The sequence below is a fragment of the Macaca nemestrina genome, chromosome 18 (assembly GCF_043159975.1).
Source record: "Macaca nemestrina isolate mMacNem1 chromosome 18, mMacNem.hap1, whole genome shotgun sequence".
Classification (NCBI taxonomy): domain Eukaryota; kingdom Metazoa; phylum Chordata; class Mammalia; order Primates; family Cercopithecidae; genus Macaca; species Macaca nemestrina.
In genome coordinates, this window is record NC_092142.1 from 72,129,223 (window position 1) to 72,156,763 (window position 27,541).

The 27,541-nt window shown below is 39.1% G+C and overlaps 1 protein-coding gene across 13 annotated transcripts in view; it reads left to right on the forward strand.

Moving 5' to 3' along the window:
* The window catches only part of LOC105491299 (HYDIN axonemal central pair apparatus protein), a 468,775-nt gene that overhangs the window by 38,522 nt on the left and 402,712 nt on the right, over window positions 1-27,541 (forward strand). For 2 of the 13 annotated variants that reach the window (XM_011757555.2, XM_071084899.1), the window contains exon 1: window positions 5,636-5,818. The gene's annotated coding sequence lies outside the window, so the exon portion shown is untranslated. Of the gene's footprint in view, window positions 1-3,802; window positions 4,409-5,594; window positions 5,819-7,346; window positions 7,509-9,124; window positions 9,336-27,541 lie in introns of those variants that run through there. The other 11 variants (XM_024795897.2, XM_071084898.1, XM_071084897.1 and 8 more) reach the window with 11 other exon arrangements.

Here is a 27,541-nt window from a genome sequence, read left to right on the forward strand (position 1 = left end):
CTGGTCCAAAAATGCTGAATGAACAGGATGTGGAGACGGAGGAAAGAAGTTTGGGAAATGGAGTTTGAACCTGGGTGACTGGCCAACTCCAATGTAGCAGGCAGCTCTTAGCTCCACCTCCACTTTCTTGAGAACGACACCCATCCTCCACATAGGAATGGGCCTTGGCAGCCATATTAATCTCATGCGACTCATCTCTCTGGCAGAAGATAATTGGACCAAGGGATCTGTTGCATTTGAGTCAGCCTAAACCAATCAGATTCTCTCCAAAGAATCTGCAGTTAAGACTTGTTTGAGTTTTCTGTGGTTGCTTCAGGAAATGACCACTAACTGGCTGGTTCAAACAACAGAAATTTATTCTCTGATAGTTCTGGAGGCCAGAAGTCCATACTCAAGGTGTCAGCATGGCTGCACTCCCTCTGGAAGCTCTAGGGGAAAGCCCTTCTAAGATAGGAGGCCAGACTCTACTCTGGAGGCAGGACTCCACTCTGGGGGTGGCGCTTGGATACCAGAAAAAGTGGAAGGCTAGCTAAAACAGGGACACAGAAGCACCTTTCCATAAGACATGCCCATCAGTGTGCCATGTCAGTTTACCCTTGCCATGGCAACACCTGTAAGTTACTGCCCCTTTGCATGGCAACAAACCAATGATCTGAAGTTACCACCCTTTTTCTAAATTTTTTGCATAACCTGCCCCTTAATTTTCATATAATTTAAAGTGGGTATAACTATGATTGCAGAACTGCCCTGGAGCTGCTACTCTGGCCACACTGCCTGTGGGGTAGTCCTGCTCTGCAAGGAGCAGTACCTTTGCTGAACACTGCTACTTCAGTGAAAGTTGCTGTCTAACACCACCTCCTCATCCTTTAATTCTTTCCTGGGTGAAGCCAAGAATCCTCCCAGGCTGAGCCCCAATTTTGGGCTTGCCTGTCCTGCATCACTTCCTTGCCTCTTCCAGCTTGTGGCTGTTGGTGTTCCTTGGCTCCTGGGGCTGCACTTCTCTAATCTCTGACTCTGAGATCACATTGCTTCCTCCTTATTATGTGTTTGTCTTCTCTTATTCGGTCTCTTACAAGGTCACTGGATTTAGGGCCCACCAAGTAAGTAATTCAGAATGATCTCATCTCAAGATCCTTGGCCTAATTACATCTGCAAAGACCCATTTTCTGAATAAAGTAACATTCAGTCTTGGTATCAGGCTGTAGACATCTTTCTTGGGGCCACTGTTCAATCCACTGTACTTAGAGATGCATGTGAGAAGACAGATATGTGGGGGACTGGGATGACTATTTTGCAAGATTTAGGTAGAGAAGCAGAGAAACACAGTTCTAGGTGAAGGTGAAAAGTGATGTAGAGAGAGAAGCAAGAATAAAGGGACATTTGAGTGCAAAGAGAGACCAAGAGACAAGCTCTACTTTGGTTCTGTTTAACTTTCCAGTTCTTAGTATCAGTCTCTCAGGAGGCCTAGCCATTTTCAGATTCCATAATTTACTTGAATTTTTCAGCAAATTTTTCCATTTGCTGGTTTGAGTGGGTTTCTGTAATTTATAACAATTTGACTAAGACAAAATAGAACAGCTGGATGAGTAGGGAAGTTGGTGAAACTTCAGTCTTCTTAAGATTGTAATTAATGCCACACAAACATCAACAGAAAATTCTGATAGTGGCTACTCACAAAATAAGGATGAGTAAAAAAATTTTTTTTTTGTTTTACACAAAACAGAAGTTGTTTGTTTCTAGAAATAATATTGCCAGAAATCATATCACATGAGAAGCTGCTGAAGATGCTTGGGAAGTTTACCCCAAAAAACAAAGGGCCGTGATGGATGGTTTTTGATCTTGAAGGACCATCATATATAAGAATAATTAGATGTTTTATTGGGAGTCACATTCTGGGTTAATTTAGGAAGAAGTTTCCAAAAATTTTAGTGGTTCAAAAATGAAGCAGCCAGGTGCCTGATCTTAGATTTGAGAAAGTGTAAGAAGTAAGCATCCTAAAAAAAGACCATGAGGCCCTTGAGGTCAGGGACTGTGTCTTGTTCATCTTGGTATTCTCAGTACCTAACATAGGGTCTAGTGCTTAGCAGGTTCTCTGTCAATGCTTGCTTAATAAATGAAAGAATTAAGAGCAGAAGTTTTAACAGAGGCTGAGTGACTATTTGGGGTGATGTCAAAGAGATAGAAGACTGGACTGAAGAATAATGATTATTAATAATAATGACAGCTTTCATTTGTTAAGCTTTTGGTTTGTATTATCTTATTGATTGATTGATTGATTGAGGCAGGGTCTGGCTCTGTTGCCCAGGCTGGAGTGCAGTGGTGTGATCTTGGCTCACTGAAACTTCTACCTCCTGGCCTCAAGCAATCCTCCCACCTAAGCCTCCCAAGTAGCTGGAACTATAGGTATGCACCACCACACCCAGCTTATCTTTGTATTTTTTGTAGAGATGGAGTTTTGCCATGTTGCCCAGGCTGGTCTTGAATCCCTGAGCTCAAGCCATCTGCCCATCTCAGCCTCCCAAAGTGCTAGGATTACAAGTGTGAGCCACCATGCCCAGCCGTTATCACCTTATTTAATCTTCAAGAACCTTATATGGTAGTTGCCCCTGTTTTACAGAAGTGGGAACTGCAGCACAGGGAGGTTAAGTAGCAAACTACATAGGCTTAGTAAGTGGCAGAATTTGAGCCATCTCCTAATAGAAAAATTATTGCACATGTATTGAGCAACTACTATGTTCTAAGAGTTTTATACACATTGATCTCTAAGGTGTTTCACAATGATGAGTCTATGATTTCTTAGTATCTGCTACCCATGTTCTTGCCCAGGACCCTCCTCTGCCTGAGTAAGTCAGACGCTTGGGGCCCTCAGCGTAACCAGCTTCTTTTACCATTCTGAAGTCTCAAGAAGCTCAGTTTTCACTGCTCATTGACTCAATTATCTGCTCATACCTTAGGAAAAAAACAAGGCATTGGCCTCATCTCTCCAACTCAATCCAAGTATGTTGTTCCTTAGGAGTCAGGCATCTCTCATTAAGAATGGAGAAGTCTTCATCCTTTCAGTTAGCCTCTTTAATTTAGGGGAAATGTAAGTTAACAACAACAAAAAAAGATTTTCAAATCTGATTTACTCTGTAATAGTATAATTAACCTTCAGTGGGCTATCCATTTTTAGCTGAGTGGCTTTTTTTGTTTTTGTGTGGCTTTTCCTGGGAAGGCTGCATGCCTGTCTGCCTGTCTATCTGACACTAAGAACATACCAGCCTTCCATCATTGGGAAGTTGCTGCGAACAGCCTCAGAGGAGCAGCCCCATAGCTGCTGGCCACTGGTCTCTGCAGCCTCAGCACCCCTAACCCCCTGGGGATGGGAGATTAAACACTGGTCTTAGGTCTGAGGTGCAGGTGCTATATGACTTTATATAATCCATATTCTTCCCTGAAATAATATGCACTTTAATATTTAACTTTATACATCTTCTACTGTTCTGTATACTTCAAGATGAATACATGTTTCTGTCTTTATTTACAGCCTCTTTCATATTTTTAGGAAGCCCTTGAGCCAAACAAGCATGACTTGTGGGTAGCAGTCATAAAGCAACGTAATATTTGTCTTCTAGTTGCTCTTTAAATTTCCTCTGTGTGGCCAATTATTTCCCTGCCCGTGGGTAAACTCAGTTAGGTGCTGAGACTTTTATGGACCTTTGTAGGTGTTAAAACACAGCCTCAATACAATTGCTCAAATGTTCCGTCTAAGGTGATAATCAAAACTGTTAAAAGTTGCAGCTTCTCTCCTCTTTTATTTTAGGCCTGCTGCAGACAAGAGACCTACAGTTGGAGAATGGAAGCACAGCCACCTTCTTCTCTCCTTTCTGTTGCCTTTTTGTGGGTTCATTGACATCTCTACACCTGTACCCTCAGCTGGAGAACTGTTTCCTGGCCTCTCTGGCATTGGGGCATAGGTAGAGGAGAGGAAAGGACAATAAGAAAGTTTTTACTTGTTGGATACTGCTGTGATTAAGCTGATACATCCTCTGGTGGAGCACTTTCAAGAGTCTTTCAAGATAACTTACCCTCATTGCTGGAAATCTGTATCCTGCAGTTCTCTTACTGGGGCATCTTTCTTTTGGCTGGTTCTTTGCTTTTTCTTGACCCCTGGGTAACTAGCAATACCCTCAGTATGTTAGTCAGTTTGTGCTGGTGTAACTTTTGTACTCAAAACTGGGTGATTTATAAAGAACATAAATTTATTTTTCATGGTTCTGGAGGCTGGGAAGTCCAACATCAAGGCAACAACAGTTTTTTTGTTTGGTGAGTGGGCAGTCTCTGCTTCCAAGATGGCACCTTGAATGCTGCATCCTCTAGAGGGGAGGAACACTGTGTCTTCACATGGCAGAGGGCAGAAGAGTAAGAGGTGTGAACTCCCTCCGTCAAGCCCTTTTATAAGGTCATGAATCCCATTCATGCAAGAGGAGCCCTTATGACCTAATCACCTCTTTAAGGCCTCACCTGTTAATAGTTATTACATTGGCCATTGGATTTCAACACATGAATTTGGAGGAGACACTTTCAAACCATAGCAGTCAGTTTCCCTTTTCTGAGACCTCTTTATCTAACAAGATGGAAAGGGTCTAAAATGACCCTGTACACTCTCTTGAGTGAACTTCATCTCCTTCATAGAAAGCACTCACACATCTTTTATCTATAAATCCTAGGGGAAGAAGGAGGGTTGTTCCTAACCAAACAGTTCTTCCTTTGCTCTGCAGTCTGCTGACTAGTGAGCATATCTCTTGCCCTTTAGAATTTCCAGGTGGGATTCAGACACAAGCCCACTGTGCCCTCTGAACTGCAGGTGCCACATATTAAACATCCAGTGGCTTCCTCAAAGCCCTTTTCTTTTGACTGGAGATTTGAAGGTGGGACTCACAGCTCAGCTCTTTTTGAAGAAATCATTCATGAAGATCTTCTTTAGAAATCCTCTTCAATCCCCCACTCCTGACCAACCCCCACCCCCGCTTGGTTGTTTTTGTTTTTGTTTTTTTGAGATGGTGTTTTGCTCTTGTCACCCAGGCTGGAGTGTAATGGTGCGATCTTGGCTCACTGCAACTTCTGCCTCCTGGGTTCAAGCTATTCTCCTGCCTCATCCTCCCAAGTGAGCTGGGATTACAGGCACCCCCTACCATGACCAGCTAATTTTTTGTATTTTTAGTAAAATGGGATTTCATCATGTTGGCCAGGCTGGTCTTGAACTCCTGACCCCAGGTGATCCACCCGTCTCAGCCTCCCAAAGTGTTGGGATTACAGGCGTGAGTCATTGCACCTGGCCTTCTCCTGACCCTTTTATACACTCAGTGTGCCGAAGATTTAAGAGTTGCCTAACTTGTTTTATTTTTAAATTCTTTATTTGAAATTCGCTATTTATCATGCCTCTACTAAAATGTCTCCTTTAACATCTGTAACAAGAGTTCACTTGTTTATTCAAATAGCATTAAGCTCCCACTAGACCAGCACAGTCTACTAACAATATAATATGAGGTGCTTATGTGATTTAACACTTTCTAGCAGGCAGATTTTAAAAAAGAAAAAGACAGGTGAAGTGAGTTTTAATAATATATCTTATTTAACATATCTGAAGCATTATCATTTCCATATGAAGTCAATTTAAAAATACTAATGAGATATTCTACATTCTTGTTTTGCACTAGGTCTTTGAAATTTGGAGTCTACACTTACTCCACATTCCATTTAGGACCAGCCACATATTCAGTGATCAATGGCCACGAAGGACTAGAGGCAACTGTAGTGGACAGTACAGCAGTAGACTGTAAGTTCTGTAGGCAAAGTTGGTGTCTGTCTTGTTCATTGTTATAAACAACAGTGTTTGGCATAGAGTAGGCATTCAGTATTTGTGAAACTGAACTGAAAAATAATTGAAAGAATGAAGAAATTACCAAGGGAATCCTTCAATGTCTCCCCATAGCACTTACAGTCTAAATTATTCAATTCTGCTCACAATTAGTTGGCCCACATAGTTTGTAATTAAATTATTCCACAAGCATTTAAGCTTCACAAAGGCGGAAACATCTTCATCTTGTTATCTATTGTATCTCCCAGTCAACCACAGTTCCTAGTATTGTGATGTGTAGATTCATGCAATCAACAAATATTTATTTAGTGTCCATGCCGGGCCAGTCACTATTTTAGGTGCTGGGGATACCGTAAGGGAGACACAGTCTCTGTTCTCATGGAGCTCACAGACAAAAAGTTACAAGAGCTTTGATGGAAATAAATAAGGTGACATGAGAGGGTGTGATGGAGGATGGAGGAGCAAGGAAGTACGGAGGAGAAGGAGATAGTATTGTGAAGAGCCAGGGAAGGGCAATCTGAGTGTGTCTCTTTGAGGCAGTCACATTGACTTCATTTTCTCGAATGCTCCAAACTCATTTCTGCCTGCAACTTTGTTTCTTTTTCTTGTGCTGCCCACCCTCTTCCTTGCTCTTCTATAGCTGGTATCTTCCCACGTCTCAGCTCAAACGCAATCGTCTCCTTAAAGACACTCTCCCTAACCACCTGTCTACTGGGCTCATCACCCTTGGCACTTCCTATCACATCCTGACATTTTGTTTAGTACCACAATCTGAAATGATCTTGTTTATGCGTCTGTTGTCTCCCACATCAGAAGTAAAGCTCTAAGAAATTGCCTTGACAATTGCTATCTTTCAATGCTTAGAAAAGTGTCCCTATGACAAATATATGACCCAAAATTAGTGATCAATAGATACTTTATTAAATGAATGAATGACTGAAGGTCAAGAGTTAAAGTCTTTGGGTGATGTCTCAAGTCATGATTTGAATAAATGTAAATGAAGTCTAGGAAGAACCACACTCTATTTGTCTGGTTTCTCTGAGAAGGAAGATGGGGTTAATGGATGTAGGATTTATACTCTTGCGCCGTCTTGGGCATCGGGCAACCTGAGTTTTGGTTCCAGCTCCTTTGAGAATCTACAGCTATGGACCATCTGACCGGGTAAATGGCCACAAACTTTTGCTTATAACTTAAGGGGGTTCGTGGACCTCCTGAAGAGGTCAAAGGACCACAGGTTAAAATTTCCTGTAGAGATAAGAGATTCCCACAGCAACACTGGGAGGCAGAAGGCAGGTGTTCAATGAGATAATGCACGAAGCGTCTTTAAAGAACTAGGCCCGGCGAAGTGTGGCTTTGGGGAGAGGTGGTGTCGGAAGAATCCTTGGAAACCAAATTCTTTTGCAACTAGCAGCTGGGGCGGCGGGTGCTATGGACGCTTGCCTTCTCCAATCATCGCGCGGCTTGCTAGGCTGTGCGGCTCCGTGGTTACCGTGGCAACGGACGGCAACAGCTCCGGCGGCGCCGAAGGAGCGCGGGCGGCTTCAAGCTGGGTATGGAGCTCCTCAGCGGCGGCGGGGTCTGTGAGTTGGACGCGGGGTCTTGGTGGGGAATGGCGGTAGAATAAACGTGGGACCCGGAGTGCACCAAGGTCAGAGGTCCTCGCAGAGATTGTGGTGTCAAAGTGTGGGGGTCATGGGGACTGACCGGGGCGTCCCCTCTTCTCGTCCTCGCCCTGCGTCCCAGGAGTTCTCCAGACTTTGCAGACCCCTCCCCTCCTCAGCCTTCCCTAGCCACTTCTCACTCCCATGAAAGTTACGGGACCTCGGATTTTTGTTCTTGGGATTCCCCTGCCAGACAGGTAGCCTGAAGGGCAGAAAGCCTGAGGTGCTGCCTTGCTTCCAACTTCGAATTAGCCCCAGGCCTTGGACGAATCATTTCCCGTCTTACCTGGGAATATGGTAAAGTTTACCTCTTTTAGGTGTACAGTTCCAAGAGTTTTGAAAATATAAAATTCTGTACTGTATTAGTCTGTTATCATTCTGCTAATAAAGACATATCTGACGCTGGGTAATTACAAAGGAAAGAGGTTTAATTGACTCACAGTTCCACATGGCTGGGGAGGCCTCACAATCATGGTGGAAGGTAGAGGAGGAGCAAAGTGATGTCTTACATGGCGGCAGGCAAGAGAGCCTGTGCAGGGCAACCTCACCTTTATAAAACCATCAAATCTCGTGAGATTAGTCACTATCATGGAAACAACCCAGGAAAACCCACCCCCATGATTAAGTTACCCACCATGGGGTCCCTCCCATGACACATGGGGATTATGGGAGTTACAATTCAAAATGATATTTGGGTGGGGACACAGCCAAACCATATCATGTACTTTCCACAGTAAGTATGTAGAATGATTCCATTAGCTCAGAAAGTTTCTCTTGTACCTCATTGTAGTCAATGCCCCTTCCCCACTTCCAGCCCATAGCAACTAATGAAATGATCTGTTTTCTGATTCTACATTATCCAGAATGTCACATAAATGGAATTATGACATACATAGCACTTTTTGTCTAGCTTGTTATACTTAGCATATTGCTTTTGAGATTTAACCATGTTGTTGTATGTAACAGTAGCTCATTTCTTTTCATTGTTGTGTACTATTCTATTGAATGGATGTACCATCAGCTGATAGACATTAGGATTGCTTCCAGTATTTGGTAATTATGAATAAGTAGAACCATTATAAATATTCCCATACAGGCATTTGTATGGACATATGTTATTATTTTGATAAATAACTGGGAGTAGGATTGATAGGTTATATGGTAAGTATTAATTTTACAAGAAACTGCCATAGTGCACCCTTGTTAGCAGGTGATCATTTTGTTAGGTTTAGTTATTCTTATAGCTGTGTAGTGGTCTCATTCTGCTTTTAATTTGCGTTTCCCAGTGATTCATGATGTTGAATAATGAGCTTATTTGTTATTGTATCTTTGGTGAAGAAGTTTGGTGAACCTGGTGAAGTTTCTGCTTGTATCTTTTGCCCATATCATTCATATATATATATGTCATAATTCCATTTATGTGACATTTTGGATAATGCAGAATATATGTGTGTGTGTGTATATATATATATGTATGTATATATGACAACAGTCAGATATTTAATTTGCAAATAATTTCTCCCAGTATGTGACACATCTTTCCTTTTTAAAACATTTTGTTACTGAAATGCCAGGGGTTTGATCTAGATCTCATTGTTTACAGCACAGAAAGCCAATCACTGGAACAAAGAGTACTACCAGGGAAGAAGGCTTTATTTGGGTGCTGCAGCTGTGGAGATGGGAGAGAGTCTCAAATTGTCTCTAACTGACTAAAACTGGAGATTCAAATACCAGGGAAAGAATGTAGAAAGCAGGAATTAGGGAGGGGTAAGGAAGAGGAATTTGGTCTCTCACTGTCCGGATGCGGTGATCTGGTGAGTTTCAGTTCCTTTATACTATCCGAGAGGCCCAAGGGTCAGTTTTCTAAGAAAGGAACTCAGATAAGGTAAATTTCAGTTTCAAGCTTAAGATCAAGAGGGCCAATTTCTGTTTATTTACAAAGACCATAAACATCAGTTCTATGAGGAAATTGGACTGGTTTCAATTTTCTTCATAATGCCTTTGAAGTCAAAAGTTTTAATGAAGTCTAATCTTATTAATTTTTTCTTTTATGTTTTTGTGTGATATCTAAAAACCTTTGGCCTAACACAAGGTAACAAGATTTTCCTCTATGTTTTTTTCTCAGAGTTTCATAGCTTTGGGTTTTACATGTAGGTCTTTGATGGATTTTGAGTTAATTTTTATGTATGACGTTGGCAAGAGTTGAGGTGTATTTTTTTCATAAGGGTGAATGTTCCAACCCCATTTGTTAAAGAGATTCTCCTCTCTCCACTTACCTGGGCACCTTTGTCAAAAATCAATTCACCACATACATGTGAATACATGTTTCTGATTTATCAATGTAACAGAATATTCCAGAAAAATATGAATAATATTTTTCTCAAATGAACTGCCAGTCATTTTAACAGCATAGAATCGATAACTTTACAGTGTATTTTGAAATCTGGTAGTTCGAGTCCTTCTACTTTGTTCTTATTTTTCACAATTGAATTGGCAACACTGGTTCCTTTACCTTTCCATACAAACTTTAGAATTAAAGGTTGATATCTCCAAAAATAACTGCTGGCATTTTGATTAGATTTCACTGGTATACCTCCTTTGATTTAGGTCCTCTTTAATTTCTCTCAATGATGTTTTATAATTTTTAACATGCAACTTTTGCTCATGTTTTGTTAGTTCTGTATTTATTTTATGTTTTTTTGATGCTATTGCTTATGATACTGTTTTAAAACTTTCAGTTTCCAATTCTTCATTCCTTGTTTCATACCCAATCAAATGTTAAACCTCATTCAAATATCTTGAGGGGGAAAACTGTGTTGTGTTTGTTGCAAGCCCCTCCTCCCTCTTTCTGAACCTCAAGTTCTAAGCACCAAGAGACTATAGCAGATTTCACTCTGTATTTCATCCCACAATACCTGTGGCCAGAATCACCCCAAAATGATGGCAGGAGATTTCCCACAAGGAAGTGCCCCAAACTGTCCAGAGATGGGGCCGGTTGGGATTCCAAAGAAAGAAGGAAAGACTAAATGCCAGAGTGGTCAATCCAAAGCATTTATTAGGGAAACTTACAGGGTGCTGCAGCAGTCCTCAAAATGGACAGCAAGAGAAAACAGGTGTTCTACCTAGCTATGACTACAGTGAGGGGGTTCAGGGTATGAGTAAGGATTTTGGCTCAGGGCCAGGGCTAGTTTGTTTTTCAGTGTTGTGGGCAGCAACCTAGATACCTTTATCAGTGGCTAGGAATGTTCAAGGCCCAGGTTTGGGTGCAAGTCTGCTATGAAAAACCTGCAATTGGCTAGATCATAGAGCAGTCAGGACACAGAAAGAAAGTAGTGGGGAATGGAGAACCCTACACTCGTTCTCATTCAACTTCAGAACTCTCATGCTGTTCCAGTTCTCAGAAAATCACCCATAGGGGAATCTGGCCCTCGCTTTTTAGGTTCCTGTTCGTCTTGGCAGATTTTACAACCATCAACTATTCTGTTGGTACCTCTTCTTACCTTAAGAATCCCCTACCTGAGCCAAGCTGGATTGTCTCCCTGTGCCTAGAATTAGCAAATGTCCTCAGAGAAAAACACAACCAGTAACCTCAACTCATTGATGAGAGGCCATTTCCCTTCTGAAATTTTAGTTCTTCTAGTCCATTGTTAAAAGAAAAAACTTAGCCAAATTAACAGAGTTTAATTTAATTAAAAAATGATTAATGAATCATTTCACAGCAAAGAACAATTTGCAAACTGAGCAGCCTCTTTTTAAATAATTTTATATTTCAATCATTTTTGAAGTACAGGTGATTTTTTGTTGCATGGATGAGTTCTTTAGTGGTGAATTCTGAGATTTTAGTGCACCTGTCACCTGAACAGTGTACACTATATCTAATATGTAGTCTCTTATCTCTTACTCTACTGCTGACTTCCCCAACGGAGTTCCCAAATTTCATCACTCTGTATGTCTTTGCATCTCATAGCTTAGCTCCCACTTATAAGGGAGAACATATGGTATTTGGTTTTTCATTCCTGGGTTACTTCAGTTAGAATGATGGCCTCCAGCTGCATCCAAGTTGCTGCAAAAGACATTATTTTGTCCCTCCTTATGGTTGAGTAGTATTCCATGGTATACACATTTTACATTTTCTTTATCCACTTGTTGGTCAGTGGGCACTTGTGTTGGTTCCATATCTTTGCAATTGCAAATTGTGTTGCTATAAACATGCATGTGAATGTGTCCTTTTCATATAATGACTTCTTTTCCTTTGGGTAGATACCCAGTGGTGGGATTGCTGGATGAAATGGTAGATCTACTTTTAGTTCTTTAAGGAATCTTCCCACTGTTTTTCATAGTGGTTGCACTAATTTACATTCCCACCAATAGTGTAGAAGTATTCCCTTTTCACTACATCCCCACCAACATCTATTGTTTTCTGACTTTTTAATTATGGCCATTCTTGCAAGAGTAAGGTGGTGTCTCATTGTGGTTTTAATTTGCATTTCCCTGACAAACTAGTGATGAGCATTTTTTCATGTTTGTTGGCTGTTTGTATATTTTCTTTTGAGAAATGTCTCTTCAAGTTTTTAGCCCACTTTTTGAAGGGATTATTTGTTTTTTTTTCTTGCTGATTTGTTTGAGTTCCTTGTAGATTCTGGATGCTAGTCCTTTGTTGGATGCATAGCTTGCAAATACTTTCTCCCACCCTGTTTACTCTGCTTATTATTTCTTTTGCTTTGCAGAAGTTTTTTAGTTTAATTAGGACCAATTTATTTGTTTTTGGTTTTGTCACATTTGTTTTTAGGGTCCTAGTCCTGAATTTCTGCCTAAGCCAATGCCAGAATAGTTTTTCCAATGTAATCTTCTAGGATTTTTATGGTTTCATGTCTTAGATTTAAGTATTTGATCCATTGGGAGTTAATGTTTTTTATAAGGTAAGAGATGGGGATCCAGTTTCATTCTTCTACATGTGGCTTGCCAGTTTTCCCAGCACCATTTATTGAATAGGGTGTCCTTTCTCCAATTGATATCTTTATATGCTTTGTCAAATATCAGTTGGCTGTAATTACTTGGCTTTATTTTTGGGTTCTCTATTCTGTTCTATTGGTCTATGTGCCCATTTTTACACCAGTACCATGCTGTTTTGGTAACTGTAACCTTGTAGTATAATTTGAAGTCTTGTAATGTGATGCCTCTAGATTTGTTCTTTTTGCTTAGTATTGCTTTAGCTATGTGAGCTCTTTTTTGGTTCCATGTGAATTTTAGAATTGTTCATGTTGTTCTGTGAAGAATGATATTGGTATTTTGATGGGAATTGCTTTGGGTAGTATGGTCATTTTTACAATATCGATTCTTCCCATTCGTGAGCATAGGATGTGTTTCCGTTTGTTTGTGTCATCTGTTATTTATTTCAGCAGTGCTTTGTAGTTTTCCTTGTAGAGGTCTTTCCCCTACTTGGTTAAGTATATTCACAGGTATTTTGTTTTATTTTATTGTTTTGCAGCTGTTGTAAAAGAAATTGAGCTCTTGATTTGATTCTCAGCATGACTGTTGTTGGTGTATAGCAGTGCTACTGTTTTGTGTACATTAATTTTGTAACCTCATACTTTACCAAATTTGTTCATCAGATCTAGGAGCCTTTTGGATGAGTCTTTAGGGTTTTCTAGATATATAATCATATCACTGGTGAACAGCAACAGTTTGACTTCTTTTCCAATTTGGATACCCTTTACTTCTTTCTCTTGCTGGTTGCTCCGGCTAGGACTTCCAGTATTATGTCGAATAGAAGTGGTGAAAGGGGGCATCCTTGTCTTGTTCTAGTTCTTACAGGGAAGGCTTTCAACTTTTTCCCATTCAGTATGTTGTTGGCTGTGGGTTTGTTGTATATGGCTTTTATTACTTTGAGGTAAGTCCCTTCTATGCTTATTTTGTTGAGGGTTTTTACCATAAAGGGATGCTGGATTTTTTCAAATGCTTTTTCTGCATCTGTTGAGATAATGTATGGTTTTTGTTTTTAATTTTGTTTATGTGATGTATCACATTTATTGACTTGTGTATATTAAGCCATCCCTGCATTCCTGGGATGAAATCCACTTGATCATGATGTGTTATCCTTTTGGTGTGCTGTGGGCAGCCTCTTGAGCCAGAGTAGGTTCAGAAAGACTCCAGTGGAGCCATGTGGTAGAAGGTGATTTGTGGATTGAAAAAAGAAAGTGATGTACAGAAAATGGAAGTGAGATACAAAAATAGCCAGATTAGTTACAGCTCAGTGCTTGCCTTATTTGAACACAGTTTGAAAAGTTGGCCACTTTTGGCCAAAATTCAGTGATTGGCACAAGCGTAGGCTATGGTCTGTTTACAGCTTCATTTAGGTTATAGTTCACAATGTACAGAGGAACCTTTAGGCCAAACTTAAAATATGTAAGGAGGCAGCTTTAGGCTAAGCTTGATTTAACACTGTATTTCTTCTATACCTCTCTAATGTCTTAAAATATATGATTTTTGTAATTTATCTATTTTATTTTCTAGTTGTTGAAGTAGATGCAAGGGTCCCCTACTATCAAATACATTCTTCTTATAGTTAGGTATTCTATTCATTGAGTTTTAATTTTAATTATTTTAATTTTCATTTCTTGAATTTCTTTTCCTACAGGATGTTTTTGCTGGTTCTTGTTCAGAGTGCTTTTCCCACTCTCTTAGTATGCTTGTTTATTTTGACCAAGAGCTGCTTGTCTTCCTTGGAAAATTATTTATGGGAAGTATTTGATGACTAAGTTGAAGGAGAACCTCAGAGAGGCCCTCAGAGAAGGAGGATCATCAGAGAGGGTTTGCATTTGCCTCTGTTAGGTACCTCAGGGAACTACCTGTCCAGGCTCATTTTAAAGTAAAAATCACACTTTGAGGCTTTTGGAGCTCACAGGTGATATGAATTTGGGCTGTACATCTCTAAGAGAGCTGGCTGTGATTCTAACCTTTCAGGTTTTTTTTCTTTTTTATACCTTTCTCTCTGTTGGGTGCCAAGGAATCTTCCCCTGCATTCAGTTGGGAATGGTGGGATAGGAAGGCTTTATTTTTGACCAAAACATTGAAAGTGTATGCCTTTGGAATGGAGTCTCCTATCAGTCTCCCCACCTTTGATGGGCCCTGGATGTTGACCTTTCCTGGAAGCCCTACCAGGCAGCCACAAGCAGAGCTCAAGGTGTCCTTGTCTAGAGGATGATCTCCTACCAAATTTGTTTCAGTGCTCTACTTACCTTTCTTGGTTCCTGTTTTCAGTTAGATGTTGGCTAGGTAATTCCTTATGGTCTTGTTAGCTTTTTGATGTTTTTGAGAAGCTTAAAAAATATTTTAACCAGCATTTTTAGTTGTTTTCAGCAGGAGAGTTGGTTCAAACAAACCATCATAACCTATATTAGAAAACAATGTATTACTTTGTAATCTTATTTTTTAGCACAGTCATTTACATACTCATTGTAAAAAATTAAATACCTTAGAAATGCAAACATGAAAGGCTTCTCATTACTGCACTCTCTCTCCTAGTCTGGTTCACTAGAGATAACTATTCTTAATAATTTTTGTATTGAATTATTTATTGAGAGCATCAGAGTAAATCTTACATGAAACCTGGATGTATTTGCTGTATACGTGTGTGACAAAGATGGAAAAATTCAGGTTTAGCAAATGCCAGCTGAAGAATATATACATGCAGACTAGTGACTTAAATATTTTCTTTTTATGTGAAGTGTGTATTTTATTCTATATTATATCTAAAGATGTGACAATGAATGCATGTCTGAGAAGCTCTTAGAAAATGATACTTGTATAGTGGTATTTTATTTTATGTCTTGTATACAAGGCAAAGTTAGAGTTATCTGGGGGAAGGAATACTTCTGGCTTGTGTGTGAGAATGATTTATGCAATCACAAAATAGAAGGAAGTTATTACCCCTTAGTAGTTATATAGTTTCACAGGCTTCAAGAATAGTTTTGAGAATGTTTCTTCACTTTAGCAGCAAAAACCTTTAGAACATGAAAACGCTCATCAAGTTTGAAAGAAACTCTCATAGCCTGTTAGTATTGAAACCATGTTGTAATTGGTACACATTCGGGATCTGTGTAATAGATTCTTGACCCTGGATGTGTCAGCCCTCAGATTTTATGTTTATGTTAATCTTTTGGGGGAATAGTGTTCATAGCCATCATCAGATTCCCAGTAGGACCTGGACCACAAAGGTTAAAGATCACTCACTGGTTTGGGATGAGCACATTTCAGAACGCAATGGACCGAAATATGCTCAATCACAGTTACCATCATTAAAAGTGAAACAGCAACTCATTCCTGAGGGCAAACTTTTTCTTTCAAATAATTTCTTCCAAGATCTGTTTCCTCATTAACACTGCAGAAGCACTTAGCATTTGGCTGCTCTTCATACAAAATGTCTTTTGTGAGGGATGGGGGCTTGAAATAAGGCAAAAATAATTGTAGGATCATTGCTGGAAGAGTTTCAGGTTGGGCAGAGAAGGAAAAGTGAGGAAAATGGACATATCATAAAATGCCTCTAATGTAATTTAATTTGAAAAACTGTGCTGTCAATCTTTTAATTTATTTGGATTTAAAGTGTTTTAGTTCTCTGATTTTTTTTTTTTTTTTGCTTTTTTTAAAAAATTATACTTTAAGTTCTAGGGTACATGTGCACAATGTGCAGGTTTGTTACATATGTATACATGTGCCATGTTGGTGCGCTACACCCATTAACTCGTCATTTACATTAGTTATATCTCCTAATGCTATCCCTCCCCCCTCCCTCCTCCCCACAATAGGACCCGGTGTGTGATGTTCCCCTTCCTTTGTCCAAGTGATCTCATTGTTCAGTTCCCACCTATAAGTGAGAAGATGTGGTATTTGGTTTTCTGTTCTTGCGATAGTTTGCTGAGAATGATGGTTTCCAGCTGCATCCATGTCCCTACAAAGGACACGAGCTCATCCTTTTTTATGGCTGCATAGTATTCCATGGTGTATATGTGCCACATTTTCTTAATCCAGTCTGTCACTGATGGACATTTGGGTTGATTCCAAGTCATTACTATTGTGAATAGTGCCGCAATAAACATACGTGTGCATGTGTCTTTATAGTAGCATGACTTATAATCCTTTGGGTATATCCCCAGTAATGGGATGGCTGGGTCAAATGGTATTTCTAGTTCTAGATCCTTGAGGAATTGCCACACTGTTTTACTGATTTTTTAAAAGGGTCATATTTATCCCTTGAGGTGGTAGGAGGAAAAGTGGACTTTTAAAAATTGTTCTGTGCTTTATAGAAAGGCTTGTTAGAAAGTGTTGGTTCAAATAAACCAGCATATCCTATATTAGATCCTATATTCTTAAAGTGGTGATCTTCATCTTAATATGAATACCAAATCCTATGCTAAATCCTATATTCTTAAAATGGTGGTCTTCATCTTAATATGAATATGAAAAAGTCAACTTGGTTGACTTTAAAGAAAAATTAGTGTGAAATGACTAGAAAAAAAAGAATCTTTTGTAATTTCACTGGCAATTCATAAATTCCCCTCTTATTTTATTTTAAAATGGCATCTTCGTGCTTTAATAAGCTATCTAAAATGTTCTGAATGTAAAGTTGTTCTAATAACATTATGATCTGACTGTATCTATGTCTGTTTTTATTTCTTTAAAGTGCTATTATAAGCCTAAGTTAAACAACTTTGCCTAATTCTATGTTCTGTACAACTATGTTGTTGATGCTCATTTTTATTATAAACAGTCCACCCAAGTTTGCAACAGTGGCTTTGAAAAATCCCTAATTAAAATAAATTTCAAGGTTAAGCTATTTTTATTGATGTCTGAAAACAATTACCAGTACTGATGACTTTTAAAATAATAACAGTGTGGGAAGCATATTTCAAAACCAGGAAAGCAGAAATTTGTGTTTATGAAAGCCAAAAAGTAGTCTTGCAATGCTTTGGAATATGCCTGGTAATTAATTATGGATGATGTGTATCATATGAAACCTCGAAGATTTTGGTGGGAGATGGAAACAAAGGGGCCTTATGTGTTTCATTTCTGATATAATCCCTTCACTCCTAGAGGGAATTATGATTTAATAAAAAGCAATAACAGGAGGATGTAATCTAAGAATACTAATTAATACCTTTAGCTCTACCAGAATGAGATTCTGTAAAAAATGGTAGGTTGTCAGTTGCCAAATCATGAAATATTGCAGGAAAAGGCAACGTACTCTTTCACAATATGGCTTGTTATGTTAAAACTGTTAGTGGTAGGGAATTTTGTACTTGTTAATCATTTGCGTTTTTACATCGCTGTTTGTAATTACAATTAAACAGATGGTTCCGAAAAAGATAGTGTGTTCTTAGCAATTAAAGCCATGGCAAACAGCTTTTCCTCCTCCCCAGTATACAATTAAACTGAATAGAATCACATAACCCACTGGGTTCTTCAGAAGAAAGGTTCTGTGTGGATTCCAGTAGATTAGTATTCTGCTCCCCAGCCCTGTCATCTTGACCTCTTGCCGAACTGAAAGCTTTGCAGCTGGCTGAGGACTTCCAAACATGGGTTTTATGGAGTAGTTATCCCTTCTCTATTTTCTCCCCATATCCTATTCTTACCACATTGGGATTAATAGAATATGTTTTAGAATGGATCTCTGGAACAGTCTCTAACAACCACTGGGTGTGTTGAATCTAATACAGCTTGCTAAATTCTAGGAGCTTGGCTAGTGCATGAAATTCCTCAAGGGCAGAGGAAAATTGGTCTTTTTTTTCTTATTCAGAAAACTAATGTTGAGATGTTTGTTTATGAAAAAAATCATTTCAGGATTTGTAATCAAAAGAATATAGAATTTACTTTGGGTTCTAGGGAAACCAAAGTCTCACTTTATTGACTGATCCCCTCATCCCTATTACAACAAATTCAGGAGATTTTTCAACAAGGATTCGGCACCCCAGGAAATATTTCACCAGTTGATATTGGCTTTGTGGCCAGTCATCCCTCCCTTGGACCAGACCTCAGCAGCGTGAATGGCTCTCCCCCAAAGCAGGGAGTTGGAGCTGGCTGTGATCTGTTAGCAGATGAAACCTTGGAAATGTGTTTTGTTTGCCATGAGCATAAATAGTCCCAAGTATACTTTCAATGATTTTAGGTACAGGCTTTTGTGCCCACAAGTAAGCAGTTATTTGCTGGTGCAATTAACCATCTGCACCTTATTATGAGGGTGCAGCTGGCTAATTATGCTCGGCTCCATAGGGCAGGTTCAACTTCTCATCTGCATAGGGACTGTATTTGCAGCAAAAGGACACTGACCTTTAAAAATGAGTCCTTAAATTTAACCAGTTCATTTTGAGGTCACCACTCGTGGATTTTTATTTTGTTTTGTTCAGAAGTGAAATTCTTATATAGGTAGTGTATTTCTACTTGGGCAAAGTAATTAATACAGGACTGTAGGACAGACATTATCATGAGTCAGGGACAAATGAGATCTCTGCTTAATTCAAATGATTTTGGCTCCTCATTTTGGAGAATGGTCCATCAATATAGAGGTAACTGTATTCATGAACTTGACTGAATGACAACTTACGGCATCACTGAGACTTAAAATGGGGGTAAATTTGTGCATAAGTCAGTTCAAAATCATTTTTGGCAATAGTTGTACATTATTCTTATGATCTATTGGATGGATTTGAGAGAACAGCAGAATACTGGACAGGAGAACCTTAAATTTTAATGTGGGTCAAATTAACAGTCAATGCAAGTTTACCGGATAGTAAGCATCATTTAACTGGAGATTATGGGAACCTGTCCAAAAGGTACCTACTGCTATCACTTCCTGTGCCAAACCTGTGAGCCTGCTGGCTGTAAAACTCTTTTGTAGGACAAGAGTTGAGCCCAAAGGCAAGGGATGTCTAGTCCTCACTGATACAGTGGAGAGAGCCTTGTGGTGGGATTGGGAAGCACAGGGCAAATGCCTTAACCACCATGGAATCTGGACTCAGCTAAGAACTTCCCAAACCAGGGAATCTATTTGAAAATACCAATGCCCAGGACTGACGGTAGATTGACTGATCAGAATCTCTAGGGTAGGACTAGGTGATCCTGAGGTGATGCTACCTTGGGAAAAACTGAGTTACAGAATTTTAAAGATGCTTCCCAAATTTTAAGAAATGTTTAATTTTCAAAATGAACTCTCATTAGAATTTTAGTTGTGAAATAGAACATACACGTAAATGTATGAAACACATTTAACCATTTAACAAATAAAGGGAACAGATGTATAACCACCACCTGGGCAAGGATTAGGATGTGGGTATCCCAGAATCCCTCTCCATTAGAGCCCTCCTCTTTCCCACCCTAGAGGTAACTGCTATCCTGACTTTTACAGTCATTCTTGGGTTCTAATACAGTTTTGCCATTTTTGTATACATTCCTAGAAATGTTGTTCAGTTTTTCCTTTGTCTGTACTTTATATAAATTGAATCACACTGTATGTATTCGTGTTTCCTGTTGCTTTTTTTTCCTCTCAACTTGATGTAAAATTCATCCATATTGTTGGTCTCTGGGCAGATCATCTTTATTGATTTATGATATTCGATTATAGGAATATAGCAATTTTTTCTATATACTATCAATGAAAACTTGAGTTGTTTCCAATATTTCACTATTATGAATAACACTACTGTGGACAGTCTTACTCATATGTCTGTAGCATGTGCATACATTTCTCTGGACTGTCTACCAGGGTAAGACTGCTGGGTCATTGAACATACATATCTTTAAGTTTACTAGATGATGGAAAATGTTTTCTGAGGTAGTTTTATGTAGTTACAGTCTTATCAGCAAGTGCTTAGCATTTCCCATTACAACACAGAGGAGCCAATATTCAGAATTATCAGACTCAAGTGTTGCCTGTTTACTACATGTGTAGGGGTATCTTGTGGTTTTAATCGCATTTGCCTGTTTTTTATTAATTTGGGCATGTTTCATGTATTTATTGGCCATTTAGATATTCTCTAGTAAACAACCTGTTCTTTTGCTTTTTTTTTTTTTTTCCTTATTGGATTGTGTGTTTTTAAAATATTGTTTTGTAGGAGTTCTTTAAATATTCTGGTATAGGAGTTTTGTTGGTTATGTGTCATAAGTACCTTTTCCCATTTTGAGATTTGTCTTTTCATTTTTTATATGGTGTCTCAAACTCCTGAGCTCAAGTGATCCTCCTGCCTCAGCGTTCCAAAGTGCTGGGATCACAGGCATGAGCCACCGCACCTGGTTAGTTTTTTTTTTTTTTTTAATGGTATTAAGATTGATTACAGGATTTATGTGTTATCAGCCAGATTGATTGATTGTAATGTTCTCCATCAAGATTTCACCCCAAAGTTTTAGCATAAGAGCTTAAATCCTTTCAGTAGGAGTGGCAGTGTGATGATTTTCAAATAGTACTATCATTTGTCGTACATTCATTCATCAGTGAGAGTTTTTCTGTAAAGAACTTTTTCTCATTTACTATTTTGCTACCATGAAATACATTTTATACAAGAAAGACATGAATTCCCTTCCTTCCTTCCTTCCTTCTTTCCTTCCTTCCTTCCTTCCTTCTTTCCTTCCTTCCTTCCTTCCTCCTTTCCTCCCTTCCTCCCTCCCTCTCTTCCTCCCTTCCTTAATCAGAATAATGACTTGGTGCTCTAGTGTCCTCTAAAGGTGACTAATTAGTTTTATCCTGTCTTTGGCCAATGGGAGAACCCTGCAAGTTGGCCTCTATGCCATTTGATTTATTGATTGATTGATTGCATAGTCTGTGATAGTATCCTTGCTTTCAGGCATGACCAGGTGTTTCAGGCTCATCTTGTCTATTTCCTGCCCCAGACTTGACTTTATAATAAGTGTTGATGTCTGATAGAGCAGGCCTTTCCTCTATCTGATCCTGGATCTCTGCCAAGGAGACAGAGCTTGAGTCTAGGACTTGAGTGTTGGTAGTTTATTTTTGCTAAGTGATTGCAGGGGAGGAGTGAAGGACTGAAAGAATGAGGCAGGGAAGGCGATAAAAGCAGTTTGGCGATAAAAGCAGTTTGAGGCTGTGTTCTTAAGTTGGCTATCAATGTGGACAACTGAGGTTTTGTCCCACTGGGACCCTCTGAAGAGCCTTATAGGAGATACCTCAAAATTGTCTGTCCAAAGAATAGAAGAATGTAGCTTTTATGCACTGACTTCCATCTGTCTCCCACTGGTCAAGGAATATGTCCTTCACACTTCCAGGCTGCATATGTGTGAGCACTAGGAGGTTCCTATCGGATAAACCAAGGACGGAAAAAGTGAAATAATGCAGTGCAGCTGAGTAGGTGCTTCCAACTTACACTGTGGGAAGCTATTGGTGGGCTAGAGGATGTGAGATTGAGTAAAAAAATCCTCCAATAATTTAATTTGTTCTTCTTCAATATAATCTTCGTTATTCTTGGCCCTTCTCATTCTCATAAAAATCTTAGACTCAGCATGTCAGGTCCCATACAAAATTCTGGTTTTTTTGAGGACTAAATTTTTTCAAGTTTTGATTTATTTGAAGTTCCATTTCCAGTTCAATCTGGAAAAAAGCTGTCGTTACAATACTGAATTTTCTAACCCATGAGTGTGGTATATCTCTTTATTACCTAGGTCATCTTTAATTTTTCTTAATAATGTATTATCATTTCATCTGTGTTATAGCCCTAGGAATTTGAACTTGGTTATGGTATTGTAATTAACTCTTAGGTTGATTTTTTTTTTTTACTTATTTGAGTATATAGAAATGCAATTTTTGGATATATTTATTTTGTATTTAGCAATATTGCTAAACCTATTGATTCTAATAATTTATGTTAGCTTACTGGATTTTATACAAAAGTTAAATATTCATATTATCTGCTAACAATTCGAGTTTTGTTTCATCCTTTTCAGTTTTTCTTTTTTTCTTTTTTGTCTTCCAGCATTAGATAGGACCTTAAATTTCTGTTGATTGGAATGGTGATAATGGGTATCAATAGATAAGGATCTTGTTCTTGATACCAAGTGAAATTTTTCAATGTTTATTCATTAAGCATTATGCCTACTGTAGATTTTTATACATTTGTAGATATGCATTATTAGGTTGGGGAAGTTATTTCTATTTTTAATTTGCTAACAACTTTTTAAAATCATGAATGGCTTTGAATTTTATCATATTCTTTTTCTGCATCTATTGAGACTATAATATAATTTTTGTTGAATGTTGAGCTACATTGTTTTGCTAATGTTAATATAACTTTACATTCTTGGTTGAATTCAACATATTTCTTATATATTATTGCTGGATTAGTATTCTTTTTACTATTCAGTTTTTCCCTCTTCTAGTTTGGGCATTGTCACTCTCATTCCATTAATTCAGTACTTCCTTAGGAATCCAACATGTATGTATACTTAACTAAGTTAATGAAAACTGTTCTATTTCTCCTGGACATTAGAGAGATCTCAGAACTCTTGAACTTCATGTACCGAATTCCTGACTTAAATGTTGATATTGTTTACTTTAAAATCTATTTAAAGCCTATTTTTACTGTTAATATTATAAATGCTATTATTATTTTTTAAATTCATGACAGCACTCATGTTCATTTTAAATCACTTCACTGTTGACCATGTTTCCCCCACCATTTCTTCTTGCCTCTTAGATTTTTCCATTTGGGATCAGTTTCGTTTTGTGTGAATTGCATCCTTTAGATTTTTCTTTATTGAGAGTCTGCCAAGGTGAATCCCTCAGATTTGTTTGTCTTAAATTGTCTTTTATTTGCCCTTATTCTTGGGAGATATTTTTCCTGGTTTTAGAATTAAAAGATGACAGTTTTTCCTTTCAGCACATTTGAATGCATCATCCTACTGTCTTCTGGTTTCTAGTCTATTGAGAAGTTAGCTCCCAATCTAACCATGTCTCATTTGGAGATTATTTTTTTACTGGCTCTTTTTGTAATTTTCTCCTTATTTTTGGTTTTCTTCACCCTTACTAAGATGAGTCTAGGTATGACTTTTCCCCCCATTTATCTAGTTTGAGATGTTTTGGTCTTCTTAAATCACCAATGGTAGACTCAATAAAGAAAATGTGATACATATAGATCATGGATAATATTGGTTGTTTTCAACATTTCGGTAAATTCTCAGCCGTTATTTGTTAGATGTTGCCTCTGACTCATTATCTCTCTCCTCTTACTTCACTCAAGCCTTCAGTGATATCAGATCTCCATCCTCCATGTTTCTTAACTTGTTTATTTTTTATCTTTTTGTCCCTCCATATACTGTCCTGCATAACCCTTCTGATCTATTTTCTACTTTAGTAATTTTTCTCTTCAGCCATTTAAATAATTTTTTTCAAAAAAAACCCCTGAATTTATTGATCTTTTATATATTTTTTTGTATCTCTATCTCCTTCAGTGCAGCTCTGATTTTGGTTACTTCTTGTCTTCTGCTAGCTTTGGAGTTGGTTTGCTCTTGCTTCTTTAGTTCTTTTAATTGTGATGTTAGGTTGTTAATTTGAGATATTTCTAACTTTTTGATGTGGGCATTTAGTGCTATAAATTTCCCTCTTAACACTGCCTTAGCTGTTTCCCAGAGATTCTGGCATGTTGTGTCTTTGTTCTCATTAATTTCAAATAACTTCTTAATTTCTTCTTGATTGTGTACCCAGGACTCATTTGGGAGCAGGTTGTTTAACTTTCATATAGTTGTATGATTTTTAGTGTTTTTCTTGGTTTGGATTTCTATCTATATATGTATGCTGTGGTCAGTATGCATTTTTTTGTGTGTGTGTGTGTGTGCATGTGTTTGCTGAGGATTGTTTTATGTCAGATTGCATGGTCAATTTTAGAATATGTGCCATGTGGTGATGAAAAGAATATATATTCTGTTGTCTTTGGGCAGAGAGTTCTGTAGCTGTGTACTAGGTCCATTTGATCTAGTGTTGAGTTTAGGTCCTGACTTTCTTTGTTAATTTTCTGCCTTATCTGTCTAATACTGTCAGGGGTTGTTGAAATCTCCAACTATTACTGTTTGTGAATCTAGGTCTATTTGTAGATCTCTAAAAACTTACTTTATGAATCTGGGTGCACCTGTGTTAGCTGCATATAGATTTAGGGTGGTTAGGTCTTCTTGTTAAATTAAACCTTTCATCATTATGTAATGCCCTACTTTGTCCTTTTTGATCTTTGTTGGTTTAAAGTCTGTTTTGTGTGAAATTAGTATTTGTCTGCTTTTTTTTCTGTTTCCATTTGCTTAGTAGATTTTTCTCCATCCCTTTACTTCAAGCCTATTGGTGTCATTGCATGTGAGATGGGTTTCTCGAAGACAGCATACCATTGGGTCTTGTTTCTTCATTCAGCTTGCCACTCTGTGCCTTTTAATTGGGGCATCAAGCCCAATTACATTGAAGGTTAGTATTGATATGTGTGGATTTGATTCTGTTATCATATTGTTAGCTGGTTATTATGGAGACTTGTTCGTGTGGTTGCTTTATAGTCTCACTGGTTTGTGTAGCTAAGAGTGTTATTGTAATGGTTGGTAATGGTCTTTCTATATTGACTGCTTTTTTTCAGGAGCTCTTGTAAGGCAAGTGTGATAGTAACAAATTCCATCAGCATTTGCTTGTCTGAAAAGGATCTTATTTCTCCTTTGCTTATGAAGCTTAGTTTGACCAGATATGAAATTTCTGGTTGGAATTTCTTTTCTTTAAGAATGTTGAATATAGACCCCCAATCTCTTCTGGCTTATAGGGTTTGTGCTGAGAAATATGCTGTTAGTCTGATGGGCTTCCCTTTGTAGGTGACCTATCCTTTATCTCTAGCTGCCTTTAACATTTTTTCTTTCATTTCAGCCTTGGAGAGCTCATGATTATGTGTCTTGGGGATGATCTTCTTGTGAAGTGTCTTTTGGAGGTTCTCTGCATTTTCTGAATTTGAATGTTGGCCTCTCTAGCTAGGTTGGGGAAGTTTTCATGGATGGTATCCTGAAACACATTTTCCAGGTTGCTTCCTTTCTCCCCGTCTCTTTCATGGTCACCAGTGAGTCATAGATTTGATCTCTTTCCATAATCCCATATTTCTTGGAGGTTTTGTTCATTCATTTTTATTCTTTTTTCTTTATTCTTGTCTGATTGTTATATTTCAGAAAGTCAGTCTTTAAGCTCTGAGCATCTTTCCTCAGCCTAGTCTATTCTGCTATTAATACTTGTGGTTGCTTTATGAAATTGTTGTAATGTGTTTTTCAGCTCTATCAGGTCAGTTACATTCTTTTCAATACTGGCTATTTTGTGTGTCAGCTCTGTATTATTTTATTGTGATTCTTAGCTTCCTTGGATTGGGTTTCAACATTCTCCTGAATCTTGATGATCTTAGTTTCTTTCCTTAATCTGAATTATATTTCTGCCATTTCAACCATCTCAGCCTGGTTAAGAACTCTTGCTGGAGAGCTAATGTGGTTGTTGGGAAGAAAGAAGACACTCTGACTTTTTGAGTTGCTGGAGTTCTTGCATTGGTTCTCTCTCATCTGTGTGGGCCAATGTTCCTTCAGTCTTTGTCCTTTTGGATGCATTGTTTTGATTTTTATTTTCTTTGATGCCCTTGAATGTTTGATTATGGTATAAGGCGAGCTTGATTGACTGGCTTTGATTCTAGTCTTCTGGGTCTGAGAGGAGCCTCCTTCAATTACTGTCTCTGTGTCTGTGTTTCTTTTGTTGAGTATTCTGGTCCACAGGGTTCCCTCAGGCTGAGGCTGCAGTTGGCCAATAAGACATGTCCTTGCCAGGTCAGCCCTAATCTTCTGTCCATGTGCTTCCTGAGGAAACACAGGGTCGTGTCCACCCACAGGGTTCAGGTGGAAGTGGGACTGCTGAGTTGGAAACTCTAGTGCGTGTGGCCCATCTGGTTATGGGCCTTTGGGGTGGGTAGGGTTGCCAGCCCTACTGTCTGGGTGTTTCCAAAGCAACAGGAGGGTGCACCTCACAGCAAATTCAGGGAGATATAGGACTGCTGGGCTAGAAGCTCTAGCAGGTGTTGTTTGCCTGGCATCAGTGGCTGAGGTCAGTAGGGTCACATGCTCTGCTGTCCAGGACAACAGGAGGCTGTGCTCTTTAGCTGAGTTCACACAGAAGCAAGACTGCTGAAGCTAGAAGCTCTAGCAAGCATTGCCCACTTGGCTACCTGTGGCAGGGGTGGGTAGGGTCTTCCTGTGACAACAGGAGGCTGTGCCCTCCAGCTGAGTTCACACAAAAATGAAACCACTGGGATGGAGGCTCTAGCAAGTGTTGCATAGCTGGCTACCAATGGTGGGGTAGGAAAGGTGGCCAGCCAATTTCAGGCTGAAGGTGGGCCAGAAGCTGGCACTGAGCCCTGGCTGTCAAGCAGTGACAGAGCAATGTTAGTGCTCCCCAGAACCACAACTGTGCCACAAGCACCTCTGTGGCACTGGTGCTTGTCTACTCTGGGGCCCAAGGCTTGTGGAGGTCCCCTTGGACTCTGGAATTACCCCTGCAAAATGCTGGGGTGGCTCTCTGCCTCATTCTATAAGTTTTGGGAATGGATTTCAGGGGGGCAGGATGATTCTCATTCCCAGTCTGTGGAGAGCATGAATCTCCCAGGGGTACTCACTCACTTGCCCTTTCTCGTGTTGGAGAGCCTCTCCTGGATCCGTACTGAGCCCAGACAGGCTGGTGCCCAGTTTGCTCCTCTCTATTCTCTGGGTTCCGCTGTTGTCCCGATGCATCCCAATGTGGTTTCTCAGATGATCACTCTGTAGGGTCCGTATTCATTGGCCCTTTTGTTCCTTCTCTGTGATAGTGGCCCACGTGAGCTCCTTCTGGTCTGCCATCATAGCGCCTGACTTCTATCTCATCGGCTGGTAAGGCCATCAAAGCCAAGGCCCCAATTTTTCTGCATCAGCAAATGCCCTAAGGGCAAAAGTGACTATGGTATTCCAGGGCTTTGCTTACTTCTGTGGTGCTTGATTTCTTTTGTGGTTT